The sequence below is a fragment of the Lethenteron reissneri genome, chromosome 53 (assembly GCF_015708825.2).
Source record: "Lethenteron reissneri isolate LAM-NWPU_2019-01 chromosome 53, ASM1570882v1, whole genome shotgun sequence".
Classification (NCBI taxonomy): domain Eukaryota; kingdom Metazoa; phylum Chordata; class Hyperoartia; order Petromyzontiformes; family Petromyzontidae; genus Lethenteron; species Lethenteron reissneri.
The window spans coordinates 1419103-1434921 of record NC_083831.1 but is presented as its reverse complement, the minus strand read 5'-3'; the positions used below and the strand labels follow the sequence as shown (position 1 = coordinate 1434921).

Below are 15819 nucleotides of genomic sequence, written 5' to 3'. Positions count from 1 at the left end.
CTCCCCCACCACCACCACCTCCCGCACCCCCACCACCACCTCCACCACCACCTCCACCACCACCTCCCCCACCCACCCAGCCTCCTCCATCTCCCTCTCACCCCCTCCTCCCCCACCTCCATTACCACCACCTCCTCCACCACCACCTCCCCCACCACCACCTCCCCCACCACCACCTCCACCCCCACCACCTCCACCCCCACCACCTCCACCACACCACCTCCCCCACCAACCACCTCCCCCACAACCACCTCCCCCCACCACCACCACCTCCTCCCACCACCACCACCACCTCCCCCACCACCACCACCACCCCTCCCCACCACCACCACCACCCCCACCACCACCTCCTCCCCCCACGAGCCCCCCACCCCTGCGCACCTGCAGCAGGCTGCTGAGGTCTGCGGGCAGCCCGCTGCTGTTGACGAGGTTGTTCTGCAGGTAGAGGGTGGTGGCGCCCCGCGGCAGCCCGGACGGGATGGCGGCGAGGCCGCGGTCGTTGCAGTAGACGAAGCTGCGGTCGCAGCGGCACGGCGCGGGACACGACGAGGCTGCTGCTGCCGCTGCTGCTGCCGCCACCGGCACGCAGGACGCGGGCGGCACGCAGAGCAGCAGCAGCAGGAGCAGCGGCAGCAGCTGCGGCAAAGGGGAGTGGAGAGCGCGGGGCCGAGGCCGATGCAACTGGTGGCTGTGGAGTTGGTGGTGGTTGTGCTGGTGGTGGTTGTGCTGCTGGTGGTGGTGATGTTGGATGTGGTGGTTGTTGTGTTGGTCGTGTTGGCTGTGGTGGTGATGGTTGTGCTGGTGGTCGTGTTGACCGTGGTTGTGTTGTTGGTGGTGTTCGTGGTGGTTGTGTCGGTGGTGTGGATGGTGTTGGCTGAACTGTTGTGGTTTGGAAGCTGCGTTGGGTGTTGTGGCTTCGACTGGAGATGTCATTTTTGTTGTTGGTGTTGTCGTTGATGTTGTTGGTGTTGTCGTTGATGTTGTTGGTGGTGCTGTCGATGTTGTTGCTGAGACTGATCGCTAACCGGCTGTGGCCGATTCTCGCTGACAGGGCGCACAGAACAATGACGCGGCCGCTGCTGCCTGGCTATGATGATCTTGATGATGTCGATGATGTTGATGATTAATATTCGCACTTAAGACGGCTGCAACAGCAACAGCAGTGACGCGACTGCCAAACCTCATCGTCGCCGCGGCTTGCACGAATTCTCTCTGCGCAGTGCACCGTCTTGCCGAGCAGCCTTCTCTCGAGTGGTCGCCATCGCTCGCGAGGAAAACGAAGTTCGTCAGAGGGTGCTGGGACATGGGGCCCCGCGGGTGACAGCCTCCTCCTCCTGCTCCTCGTCGTCGACGTGGTGACCTTGATGTGACTGGGGACCTTGATGTGACTGATGACCTTGATGTTATTAGTCACTTTGATGGGATTGCTGATCTTGAAGTGATGACCTCGAAGTGACTGATGACCTTGATGTTATTAGTGACCTTGATGGGATTGCTGCCCTTCAAGTGATGACCTCGAAGTGACTGATGACCTTGATGTTATTAGTGACCTTGATGGGATTGCTGATCTTGAAGTGATGACCTCGAAGTGACTGATGACCTTGATGTTATTAGTGACCTTGATGGGATTGCTGACCTTGAAGTGATGACCTCGAAGTGACTGATGACCTTGATGTTATTAGTGACCTTGATGGGATTGCTGATCTTGAAGTGATAACCTTGAAGTGACTGATGACCTTGATGTTATTAGTGACCTTGTTGGGATTGCTGATCTTCAAGTGATGACCTCGAAGTGACTGATGGCCTTTGTGCGTCTGGGGTCAAAGTGAACAAGGGCCCAACAGCCTCAAGCCCGCCCAGACATCGCGACGTCTTCGTCGCCGCAAATCTCGAGGCGCAGCCCCTGCAATCGCCCTCGCTCACCCGCCTGCCGGCGGAAGCGGGGGGACCTCCATCGACTCTCGACCAGACGGTGGGGGGCTCACAGCCCCCCTTCCTCCCCACTCCTCTAGCCTCGACCACAGTGGCGTCTGTCTCGCTGACGACTCCCACCCGCCCTGTCCTGTCTGTCTCTCTCTCTCTCGCTCGCTCGCGACCAAGTTGACGTCCAGTGAACGTCGGGATGACTGCGGTCGGGGCAGTTGCCCCCCTCCCCCCCACTTTACACCGCCGCAAACGACAACAGCTGCTTTGCAGAGAGAGTATTACTTCACCTATTTGTGGCGGTGCCGATCGATGTCTCACTGTCTCTGTATCTTTTTCGCTCTCTCTTGGTCTCCCTCTGTCTCTCTCTCTGTATCTCTCTTTGCTTTCTATCTGTCTGTCTCTCTCTCTCTGTGCGTCTCTCTGTCTCTCTCTCTTTGTCTATCTCTCTGTCTCTCTGCGTCTCTCTCTTTGTCTCTCTCTGTCTCTGTCTCCCGACGCGGCCTCCCTCTCTACGTCTCTGCAGGGACGAGCTGTTTGCCGTCTCCTCGTCGTCCCCACCACGGAGCGAGCTTCCTCGAGTCGTCCCACGTCGCCTGACGTCTCCCCGTGCTGCAGGTGGACTGGCTGCTCACCTCGGTCACACGCCAGGGGCTGGTGACACGAGTCGAATTGTTTGAGGATGACAATAAACGGATTATAACAAGGTTGCTTTTGTTGTTATCTTCTAGCGTCGTGTGCACATTCGAGTTGCCGAGTTCAAATTCTCAGCCCCATCACCCCCACGACCCCCATCATCGCCATCATCGCCATCATCACCATCATCTTCCCTCGTCCGCCACTCGTCAGCGTCAACACCTGAGGACAAGGGAACAAGGGCTGAGTGTTATTGTTGTTGTTTATTAGTCGCAGCGACATCTTTTTCCATATATATGGGAAGAAAAACACAGCGTGAAGAAATGCAATGGCAATGACTCCTCGCCAGCGCGTTCCCAAACCCCCTGCGTGACGTCACCAACCCCTGCGTGACGTCACCAACCCCTGCGTGACGTCACCAACCCCTGCGTCGAGATCCTTGTTTTTGTTTCAGAAGCGACCTGGCGATCACAAATGACAGCTCAACGAAGTGGGCTCGTCGTCATCGTCGTCGTCATCGTCATCGTCGTCATCGTCGTCATCATCATCGTCGTCATCATCGTCATCGTCGTGATCATCATCGTCATCACCATCATCGTCATTATCATCATCGTCGTCGTCATCATCGTCATTATCATCGTCATCATAATCATCATCATCGTCATCATCATCGTCGTCATCATCGTCATCATCATCGTCGTCGTCATCATCGTCATCATCATCATAATCATCATCATCATCGTCGTCTAAACGCGTGGCGGCGTTGATTCTAAACGTGGAGGGGAAAATCGGAGGACCCGGAGACAAATCCACGCGACCACGGGGCAGAGAGAGAGAGGCACGCAAACTCCAAATACACAGTAGCAGCAGCAGCAGGGGTCGCCTGGGTCGGGATCGAGCCCACGGCCTCCTGACATGCCAGGCGAGGGAGGTGACCATCACCTCGCCATCACCTCGCCACCACGGACTCGTGACGTCATCGCCCCCTCCCCCCTCTCCTCACCAACCTCACCCCGAAGCTTGACTCAAAGCTTTCGTGACTGCAGGAATTCACGTTCTTTGGGTCTTTCGGCAAAGTCACGTAGATAGGTTCAAAGAAAATGACAACAAATATAACAAAAAACGATGACGACGTTTCGATCGCAACACGAGCGGTCGTCCTCCTGATGACGATCGCTTGTGTTGTGATCGAAACGTCGTCGTCGTTTTTTGTTATTTTCTCTGAACCTATCCACGTGACTTTACCGAAAGACCCAAAGATTGTGAACCTCACCCCAATCTCGTGTGACGTCGATACCGGTACCCCCCCCCCCACCCGCGGTTTTGACGTCAAAAACCCCTCCCCCCTCCCCTCCACCTGGCCCCAATCTCTCGAGTGACGTCATCCCGGTGCGTTACAGACAAAGATACCCCACCCCCCTCCACCCGTGTAGCCTCAACAGACTGTCGGGGCAAGTGCTGTTAGCGAGTAGCACATCTGAAGGCTGCCACGGGCAACACGTCTCCCCGGTGGCGATGTTTTTGACAGGCTGCAGCAGGCACTCATTTGAGGCTGAGTTGACCTAGGGGAGGTCCGGGACCGGTTCAGATAATTATCGTGACCGGGTCGCCGGGTTCGTAGCGCAGCGCGCCAACCGCTCCTCCACCGCTCCCTACTCTCTGCTACACACGCACACACACGCGCCGTGTTTATTTGGGCAAAGAAGGTTCGAGTCTCAAGAATCAGACGAGTTTTGGGACGCCACGGTGGCGATGAGATGTTAACTCCCTCCTCGCCTGGTGTGCAGGAGGTCGTGGGTTCGATCCCGACCCTGACGCCTGCTGCTGTATATTTGGAGTTTGCGTGTCTCTCTCTCTCTCTCTATCATCATCATCATCACGGTGGCGATGAGATGTTAACTCCCTCGCCTGGTGTGCAGGAGGTCGTGGGTTCGATCCCGACCCTGACGCCTGCTGCTGTATATTTGGAGTTTGCGTGTCTCTCTCTCTCATTATCATCATTACGGTGGCTATGAGATGTTAACTACCTCGCCTGGTATACAGGAGGTCGTGGGTTTGATCTCGACCCTGACGCCTGCTGGTGTATATTTGGAGTTTGCGTCTCTCTCTCATCATTATCATCATCACGGTGGCTATGAGATGTTAACTACCTCGCCTGGTATGTAGGAGGCCGTGGGTTCGATCCCGACCCTGACGCCTGCTGCTGTATATTTGGAGTTTGCGTCTCTCTCTCATCTCGATCATCATCACAGTGGCTAGGAGATGTTAATTACCTCGCCTGGTATACAGGAGGTCGTGGGTTCGATCCCGACCCTGACGCCTGCTGCTGTATATTTGGAGTCTGCGTGTCTCTCTCTCTCATCATCATCATCACGGTGGCTAGGAGATGTTAATTACCTCGCCTGGTATACAAGAGGTCGTGGGTTCGATCCCGACCCTGACGCCTGCTGCTGTATATTTGGAGTTTGCGTCTCTCTCTCACCACGCGTTCTGAGTGTTTGGCTGCTATGAATGTCCACACAGATGATGATGATGGCCAGGTTACTTCTGAGAAAGAGCTACACAGCTCAGTGGGGCCTTACCGAGTAAAATAAAAATAAAATAGTTGGAATAGTTTAGTTTAGTATGCATATGGATATCCTGTACGTTAAAATTCTTTCGCACCGTACGCAGCCAACCGCACTAATCGGAGTTGCGGTGAAAGGACAACAAACTAACCTCAACATCGATCAGTTCTAAAGAAATGACTCGTCATCTCGATGATGGTGATGATCATGATTTCAAAGTGCCAGAGCTCCACAGTAGCTTCCTAATATCGAAAGGGAAGAGCGTTCCAGACGGCCGCTGGAGCAGCGCCTCCGAAAGCGCCGAGCGATGACGATGATGCGGTGGTCACCGTCTTTGTTCCGATAGTTCGATAGTTGAGCCCAAAGCCGCTGCTGCCGCTGCTGCTGCTACTGCGAAGTTGTCGGAATAGTGCCGCATCTCCGATGTGCACGCTCGGCTACGTACGGTGCCCAAGAAGTGCAGCTGACACGCATCAGCGGCGTCGTGAGGACATGAGTGGCGGAGTGGCCGATGTATCAGCTCAGGGGTGGTGTGGCAATCGGCTCCGGCGAGGCCCCAGGATGTGAATTGTCTCTCGTGCGGCCGCACCTGGAGGCTTTCCCACTTCGCTGCCTCCGCTTTGCCCCACTCGCATCGTCGTCGTCGTTCCGCTCACGGTCTCTCTTTGTGTCTCTCTCTGTCTCTCTGTGTCTCTCTGTGTGTCTCTCTCTGTGTCTCCCTGTCTCTCTGTGTGTCTCTCTCTGTGTCTCTCTCTGTGTCTCTCTCTGTGTGTCTCTGTCTCTTTGTGTGTCTCTTTGTGTGTCTCTCTCTGTCTCTCTGTGTGTCTCTGTGTGTGTCTCTCTGTGTGTCTCTCTGTCTCTCTGTCTCTCTGTGTGTCTCTCTGTGTGTCTCTCTTTGTGTGTCTCTGTGTGTCTCTTTGTGTGTCTCTCTGTGTGTCTCTCTCTGTCTCTCTCTCTGTCTCTCTGTGTGTCTCACTCTCTCTCTCTCTGTCTCTCTGTGTGTCTCTCTGTGTCTCTCTGTGTGTCTCTCTCTGTGTCTCTCTGTGTGTCTCTCTCTGTCTCTCTGTGTCTCTCTGTGTGTCTCTCTGTGTGTCTCTCTCTGTCTCTCTCTGTGTCTCTCTGTCTCTCTGTGTGTCTCTCTGTGTGTCTCTCTGTGTCTCTCTGTGTGTCTCTCTGTGTCTCTATGTGTGTCTCTTTGTGTGTCTCTCTGTGTGTCTCTCTGTCTCTCTCTCCCCGTTGTCGCGTGGATTTTTCTCCGGGTCCTCCCAATTGTTTTTCTCTCCCCACACCTAGAACCGACATCATCATCACCGCGTCCACAGTGTTTGGCTGCTGCTCGACATTTACACACGACGACAACGATGACGACGATGATGGAGAGCCGCCACTTGTCGAGCTACCACATTCGTGACGGCCACAGCCGCTTCTGAAAGACAGCTACACAGCTCACCTGCCAGAATAAATAACAAAATAGATTTTAGTTTGTATTTATCTCGTGGTGATTGTCGGCGGAATGGGGGTGGGGGGGGGGGCAAGGCACCACCCCTCCCCCCACCACTTCTGCTACGCTGCTGATAGGGCAGTGGGGGAGTCCACGCGTGACCCTGGGACATTCGCGTGGGACGGAGGAGGGACCCCACCCCCTTTCATTGTCCAGCAGAGGGCGCCAGACTCCCACGGCGACGGGGGAGAGGGGGGGAGAGGGGGGAGAGGGGGGGGAGAGAGATGGTGTGGGAGAGCGTGGCGGGAGAGAGAGGGGAGAGAGGGGAGAGTGTGGGGAGAGATATTGGAGAGAGATGGTGTGGGTGAGCGTGGGGGAGAGAGAGGGGAGAGAGATTGGAGAGAGATGGTGTGGGTGAGCGTGGGGGAGAGAGAGGGGAGAGATATTGGAGAGAGATGGTGTGGGTGAGCGTGGGGGAGAGAGAGGGGAGAGAGATTGGAGAGAAATGGTGTGGGTGAGCGTGGGGGAGAGAGAGGGGAGAGAGATTGGAGAGAGATGGTGTGGGAGAGCGTGGGGGAGAGAGAGAGGGAAAAGAGAGGGGAGAGAGATGGTGTGGGTGAGCGTGGGGGAGAGAGAGAGGGGGGAGAGAGATGAGTGATGGGGAGTCAGAGCGAGAGGGAAAAGCGATAGAGGAGAGAGGGCGGCGGTGGTGGTGGTGTGGAATAGATGAAAGGGGGGAGAGAGATTTTTAGGGGAGAGTTAAGGGGGAGGGCAGAGAGAGAGCGGCGAGTGATGGGGAGAGATGAGAGCAGAAGTGACAGAGCGGGGAGGAGAGAGGAAGAGAGCGGGGAGAATAGAGAGGGAGACGGAGTGAAGAGAGAAGAGAATTCAATAGTGGAGTGACGGAGAGAGGGGAGATTGCGGGGAACTCGCATTCATCACGTCATTCATCGATAATCGAATTGCGACGGAAATTTTAGATCATTTATCGAATCGGGGGGGGGGGGGGGTGGAGGAGGCGGGGGGGGGGGTAGTCACACATTCAACCCGGCCGCCTTTGTCTCCCCACGACTCACAGACAAAGACATGTCTTTGTGCAGGAAAGCCCGGATGCTCTAAGAGCCATTCCCAGCACGTTCCCACTACGAGAACATTGGGATGCGTTGGCATATGATAATGTATAACTATCAGTTCGTTTTAATGTATTACTACTTAATTTTATTTGACCAGTTAATGCCCAGTGAGCTGTGTAGCTCTTCAGAAGCGACCTGGCAGTCGTAGATGATAGCTCAACGGAGTGGATTAAGATCATCATCTCGTGGACATTTATAGCAGCCAAAATACTCTGAACGAGTGTAGTCAATTATACATTTGGAGGGGAGAAAACCCGGAGGACCCGGAGAAAAATCCACGCGGCCACGGGGAGAGAGACACCTCAAACTCCAAATATACAGCAGCAGGCATCGTCAGAGTCGGGATCGAACCCACGACCTCCTGTATACCAGGCGAGGTAGTTAACATCTCATAGCCACCGTGATGATGAGAGATACACGCAAACTCCAAATATACAGCAGGCGTCGTCAAGGTCGGGATCGAACCCACGACCTCCCGGATACCAGGCGATGTAGATAATATCTCACCACGGGGAGAGAGAGAAACACGCAGACTCCAAATATACAGCAGGTGTCGTCAGGGTCGGGATCGAACCCACGACCTCCTGTATACCAGGCGAGGTAGTTAACATTGCATAGCCACCGTGATGATGAGAGAGACACGCAAACTCCAAATATACAGCAGGCGTCAGGGTCGGGATCGAACCCACGACCTCCTGCACACCATGCGAGGTAGTTAACATCTCACCACGGGGTGAGAGAGACACGCAAACTCCAAATATACAGCAGGCGTCAGGGTCGGGATCGAACCCACGACCTCATGTAATGAAAACAATTAATTAGAATAATTAGAATCATGTATTATTTACGCAGGAGAGCCGGGAGGGTACCGCTGCTGCCGCTACGTTAGGTGTTTATTTTACGTTTATATTTATTATTATAATATATGTATTTATTTTAAAGACGAGTTCAGCCCCAATCACGTGCAACCCCGGAGAAAACCCCACGGCTCGCGCGACGGAGCAACACTCAGAGCGTGGAGAGAGAGCGTGGAGAGAGAGTGGAGAGAGCGTGGGGAGAGAGTGGAGAGAGTGGAGAGAGCGTGGAGAGAGCGTGGAGAAAGAGAGTGGAGAGGAGAGAGTGGAGAGAGCGTGGAGAGAGCGTGGAGAGAGAGAGTGGAGAGAGTGGAGAGAGCGTGGAGAGAGCGTGGAGAAAGAGAGTGGAGAGGAGAGAGTGGAGAGAGCGTGGAGAGAGCGTGGAGAGAGAGAGTGGAGAGAGTGGAGAGAGCGTGGAGAGAGAGTGGAGAGGAGAGAGTGGAGAGAGCGTGGAGAGAGAGAGAGTGGAGAGAGTGGAGAGAGCGTGGGGAGAGAGTGGAGAGAGTGGAGGAGAGCGTGGAGAGAATGGAGAGGAGAGAGTGGAGAGAGTGGAGAGAGCGTGGGGAGAGAGTGGAGAGAGTGGAGAGAGCGTGGAGAGAATGGAGAGGAGAGAGTGGAGAGAGCGTGGAGAGAATGGAGAGGAGAGAGTGGAGAGAGCGTGGAGAGAGAGCGTAGGGAGTGGAGAGAGCGTAGAGAGAGCGTAGAGAGTGGAGAGAGAGTGAAGAGAGAGCGTGGAGAGAGAGAGTGGAGAGAGCGTGGAGAGCGAGTAGAGAGAGAGTAGAGGGAGAGTGGAGGGAGAGAGAGAGGAGAGAGCCCAGTACAATGGGAGATGGGCTTCAGAAGGAGGGCTCAGAGTGAGGGGAGCGTTTCAAGACGTTATCACACACACGCCATGCCCATCACCCCGGCTTAATGTGGGACATTAGGAGGGCGGGGGAAGGGGGGGGGACCGTCTGATGTGGACGCATGAGAACGTGGTGCAGGGTGCAGGAGGAGGAGGAGGGGGAGGGGATTGGTGGCGTGGTAGCTGTGGGCAGGAAGGCAGGGAGGGAGCTGTGAGTGAGTGATGGCCTGCGTGGGTGAGTGGATTTGCGGGTGAATGTGTAGGTGGGTGGGTGTGTTGGCGTGTGAGTGGAATAATGTGCGTGTGTGTGAGTGGGGGGTGTGTAGGTGAGGAGCGGTAGTGTAGTAGCGATTAGCGCTGTGCTGCGCTAGGAACCCGGCGACCCGAGTTCGTTCCCGCTCACGGCCACCACCAGTGACAGTCCTGGGCCTCCCCTAGGTCGACTTAGCCTCAAACGAGTACCCGGTGCGGTGTGTAGTAAACATCGCCACTGGGGAGACAAAGGCGGCCAGGCGTGGTGCTGGCCACCCACCCCCTCGTGTGTCGTTCCGTCCTTCATAGATGCTCGCTTACAACACTTGCCCCTACGGTCTGATAAGGCAATACGGGGGATATTTGTCTTTGTAGATGGTGAGTGGTGGTAGAGCGGTTAGCGCACTGCGCTACGAATCTGACGACCTGAATTCGATTCCTGCCCACGACCAACACCAGTGACGATTATCTGAACCGGTCCCGGGCCTCCCCTAGGTCGACTCAGCTTTAAATGAGTACCTGGTGCGGTGTGTAAACATCGCTAATGGACGAAGACAAAGGCGGCCGGGCGTGGTGTTGGCCACCCACCCCCTCGTGTGCAGTGCCGGTCTTCATAGGTGCTGCTCGCTAACAGCACTTGCCCCGACAGTCTGTTAAGGCTACACGGGGGATATTTGTCCTTCTGTTCGTGTGTGAGTGGAATGATGTGTTGGCGGATGGGTTGTGTTGTTGGGTTGATAGGTGGGTTGTTGATGGGGAGGTGGATGTGTTAGTGGGTAGATGGATAGGTGGGTGGGTGCGTGGATGGGTGGGTGGGTGCGTGGATGGGTGGGTGGGTGCGTGGATGGGTGGGTGGGTGCGTGGATGGGTGGGTGGGTGCGTGGATGGGTGGGTGGGTGCGTGGATGGGTGGGTGGGTGCGTGGATGGGTGGATCGGTGGTTGTGTGGATGGATCGATGGGTGGATGAGGAGTTGGTTAGATTGGTGGATGTGTGTATGGATGGATCGGTGGGTGGGTGGATGTATTGGTGAGTTGGTGGGTGGGTGGATGTGTGGGTGGGTGGTGGTTGTGTGTGGATGGATAGGTGGGTGGATGTATTGGTGAGTTGGTGGGTGGGTGGATGTATTGGTGAGTTGGTGGGTGGGTGGATGTATTGGTGAGTTGGTGGGTGGGTGGATGTGTAGGTGGGTGGTGGTTGTGTGTGGATGGATAGGTGGGTGGATGTATCTGGTGAGTTGGTGGGTGGGTGGATGTGTGGGTGGGCGGGCGGGCGGCCAGGGACTTGTGACCAACAGAAGCGAGGTGGGGAGGAGGAATCCAATTGTCGCCGCCCACCGCGGGCGCCGTGGGGCTGCGGGAGGCGCGGGAGAGGCGGACAACACCGAGAGGTGGTGGGAGTGGTGGTGGTGGTGGTGGGAGTGGTGGTGGTGGGAGTGGTGGAGTGAGTGGTGGAGCGAGTGGTGGTGGTGGGAGTGGTGGTGGGAGTGGTGGTGAGAGTGGTGGTGGGAGTGGTGGTGGTGGTGGGAGTGGTGGGGGGAGTGGTGGTTGTGCGAGTTGTGGTGGGAGTGGTGGTGCGAGTGTTGGTGGTGGGAGTGGCTGTGCGAGTGGTGGTGGGAGTGGTGGTGGGAGTGGTGGTGTGAGTGGGAGTGGTGGTGGGAGTAGTGGTGGGAGTGGTGGTGGGAGTGGTGGTTGTGCGAGTGGTGGTGGGAGTGGTGGTGTGAGTGTGAGTGGTGGTCCGAGTGGTGGTGTGAGTGGTGGTGCGAGTGTGAGTAGTGGTGGTGCGAGTGGTGGTGTGAGTGGTGGTGTGAGTGGTGGGGCGAGTGGGGAGACAATGCTCATGTGGCGCTGGCCGTGACGGCCTTCACAGGGGCTGCTGCTGCTGCTGCTCACGGCACTCGCCCCAGCAGTCTGTCCAGGCTGCACGCGGCCTCGTGGTGTGGCACGCGGCCTCGTGGTGTGGTCTAGGGCTGTCGGTGGGGAGCGGTAATGTCGTGGTTAGTGGCCTGCGCCACTAACCCAGCGGTCATAGTTCCAGTACATCACCACTAACATCATCATCTTCATCCATATACGACCATCATCATTATCATCATCATCTCTCGCACCACCAAAGACAAACATCCCCCGTATAGCCTTAGAAGACTATAGGGGCACGTGCTGTTTGCGAGCACCTATTAAGGCCTGTACGGCAACCGATGAGGGGGGGGGGGTTATTGCCGTCTTTGTGCGAGGTCTGTGTGAGTAAAGTCACAGGCGAACTCTGTCCGGCCAAACAGAAGCTGCTTGGCCATGCGGTGGCTCAGCATGCGGGCCGCGTGTCCCAGCCAACGCGGCCACGGCCGTGCCAGAGGAGCTCCCTAATGATGGGGGCCGTGTCCAGAACTTGTAAACATTTCGTGAGCTCCTCACACGGCAATCCAGTCTGGTCCAATACGGGGCGAATGTTTCAAAGGGGGTTGGGATTCTCCTTGAGGAGGGGTCCACTTTTCGCCAGCGCAGAGAACGGAGGGCATGACCGTGGCGGAGAAGATCCGAAACTTCGTGCGGAGCGATCCTAACCAGGTGGCGTTCCAAAGAGCAGCAGCGCTACGCAGACGATGAAAATATAATCTCGCCCCACCGATCCGGAGTGAAACCTCGTGCTGGTGATAAGCACACGACCCGCGGCAACTTATTCCGCTGTCTCCAAACGATTTCCCGGTCACTCACGTGGGAACCTGAGGGGGGTGAAGTGTTTGATGAGACTAAACTCCCAGGCAGGCTGCGTCGCCTCTGTAGGGCTGGTGGCGATGCTCGACCTCTTGACAACATGTTCGGCAGCGAAGCCTCCAACTCCATCTCAGAACGGGCAGATCCATCGGCGTGCGAAATTGTGATTGCCCAATAAGGATCATCCCTTGGCGGCACATGGGCATCGATGAGCCTCCGATTGTCAGAATCCGAATATTCATTTATACGGCACAAATCCGATGAACCAGGAAGCTCTTTCATTCCCAGATGTCCGGCAGATTGCATCTCTACTCTTTGGTTCTTTCGGTAAAGTCACGTAGTAATTTTGTTTTATTTCATTTCTACCTACTCGACTTTACCGAAAGAACTAAAGAGCATGGATTCCTGCAGTCACGAAAGCTTCAAATCAAGATCGCGTCTCCTGAACCGGATGGAATTCCTCCGTTACATCCGTGGAGATCATCTCGAACTGGGTGGTCAAAGACGATGTCAAGCCGTGTAGGGGCCAGAGGACATACCTGCCGCACCCCGAGGTGGACAGGGAATGACCTCCTCCCGGCCACGCAGCTTACACCCGGGCCTGCCCACCACCATGAAGGCCTTCAATGATTGTGAGCAGAGAGTTCGGGACCCCCCCCCCCCCCCGGAGCACGAAGAGCAGCGCCGCCCGCGCGTGACCTCCAGCATGGAGATTGCCCACGCTCCACACAAAGACAAAGACTCCCCGTATAGCCCCTAACAGAATGTTCGGAAAAGTGCCGTTCGCGAGCCCCTATTAAGGCCGACACGGCACAAAAGGGCGGCGGGGGGGGGGGAGTGGCCAACACCACGCCCGCCCGCCTTTGTCTCCCTCGTAGCGATGTTTACACACCGAACAAGCTACTAATTTGAGGTTGAGTCGACCTAGGGGAAGCCCAGGGACCGATTCAGATAATCGTCACCGGTGTTGGTGGTGTCCGCGAGTGGGAATTGAGTCGCCGGGTTCGTAGCGCAGCGCGCTGACCGCTCCATGGGGTCTGTGCCAGGCTAGGTGCACTCTGAGGCCACGTGAAGTGTCGAAGGCTCGCTGCTGGCAGGAGGTCACGGGACAGAGCCCAGGTGCCATGGGTTGACTGGCTCAGATGACCGCGGACGCAAAGACTCACACTCAAGCACAAACAAAAAGACAAAGATCCCCCGTATAGCATGTGCACCTATGAAGGCCGGCACGGCACACGAGGTGCTGGGTGACCAACACCACGCCCGACCGCCTTTGTCTCCCTAGTGGAGATGTTTACACACCGCACCAGGTAATTTATTTAACGCTGAGTCGACCAAGGGGAGGCCCGGGACCGGTTCAGATAATCGTCACTGGGTGTTGGCCGTGAGCGGGACACGAACCCGGGTCGCCAGGTTCGTGGCGCGGCGCGCTAACCACTACACTACCGCTCCCCACTCACACACACTCTCCTTACACACACACGCTCTCTCACACACACACGCACACACGCTCTAACGCACGTACACACACGCACACACACGCACACACGCTCTAACGCACGTACACACACGCACACGCAAACAACGCACACACACACTCTAACGCACGTACACACGCACACACACACACGTACACACACGTACACACACACTCACACACGTACACACACGTACACACACACGCACACACACGTGTACACACACACGCACGCACACACACACGTACACACACACACGCTCTCTCTGACACACACACGCGCACACACACCCACGCACACACGTACACAAACACACGCTCTAACACACACACGCACACACACACGTGCACACACACACACACGTACACACACACGTACACACGCACACACACGTACACACACACGCGTGCACACACACACGTGCACACACACAAGCACATACACACACGTACACACACACGTACACACGCACACACACGTGCACACACACACGCACACACACACACGCACACACACACACGTGTACACACGCGTTCACACGCGCACACACACCCACGTACACAAACACACGCTCTAACACACACACACACGCACACACACGTACACACACGTACACACACACACACACGCACACACACACGTGTACACACACACACGTACACGCACACACGTACACGCACACACACACGTGCACACACACACACACACGTACACACGCACGCACACACACGCACGCACACACACGCACACACACACACGTACACAAACACACGCTCTAACACACACACACACGCACACACACGTACACACACGTACACACACACACGCACGCACACACACACGTGTACACACACACACGTGCACGCACACACGTACACGCACACACACACGTGCACACACACACACGTACACACGCACGCACACACACGCACGCACACACACGCACACACACACACGTGCACACGCACGCACACACACACACACACGTGCACACACACGCACGCACACACACGCACACACACACACGTACACAAACACACGCTCTAACACACACACACACGCACACACACGTACACACACGTACACACACGTACACGCACACACACACGTGCACACACACACACACGTACACACGCACGCACACACACGCACGCACACACACGCACACACACACACACGTGCGCGCTCTCCCTCTGCGCGGACCACGACCCTCTCCGTGCCGAGTCACCCCGAGCCATGGACACACGAGGGGTTCTCAGTTCGCTCCGTCGGTCCGCAGGTGAATTCGGCTGAGAAATTCGTCGCAGACGGAACGCAAAATCAGAACCCACGCTTCTCTCCCCTCCAGCCAATCACATTGTCTATTGTTTTGCACGCTGATTAATTCATCATCATCATCATGATTATTAGTGTTGTTGTGTGTGTGTGTGTTGAGGCAAATGCACGGATGCATGTTGCTGGTGTAGCCCACGCTGGCTTCGGGGCAAGTGCTTCGTAGCGAGCACGTGTGCAGAAGGCCGAGGTCGTGGCTGGGCGCGTGGATAACACCCGCGCCCGGCCGCCTTTGTCTCCCCAGTGCTGATGTTTACACTCGTTCAAGGCTGAGTCGACCTAGGGGAAGCCCAGCACCGGTTAAGATGCCGGTGGTAGGTGGTGGTGATTGTGTAGGTGGTGGTGATGGTGTAGGTGGTGGTGATGGTGGTGGTGATGGTGTAGGTGGTGATGGTGTAGGTGGTGGTGGTGTAGGTGGTGGTGATGGTGTAGGTGGTGGTGATGGTGTAGATGGTGGTGGTGGTGTAGGTGGTGGTGATGGTATAAGTGGTGGTGGTGATGGTGTAGGTGGTGGTGATGGTGTAGGTGGTGATGGTGTAGGTGGTGGTGATGGTGTAGGTGGTGGTGGTGATGGTGTAGGTGGTGGTGATGGTGTAGATGGTGGTGGTGATGTAGGTGGTGGTTATGGTGTAGGTGGTGGTGGTGTAGG

At 56.2% G+C, this 15819-nt stretch overlaps 1 pseudogene; it reads right to left on the bottom strand.

Annotated features, from left to right (window-relative positions):
- LOC133356192 (leucine-rich repeat transmembrane protein FLRT1-like) overlaps positions 1-15819 on the bottom strand; it is a 48317-nt pseudogene that overhangs the window by 17368 nt on the left and 15130 nt on the right.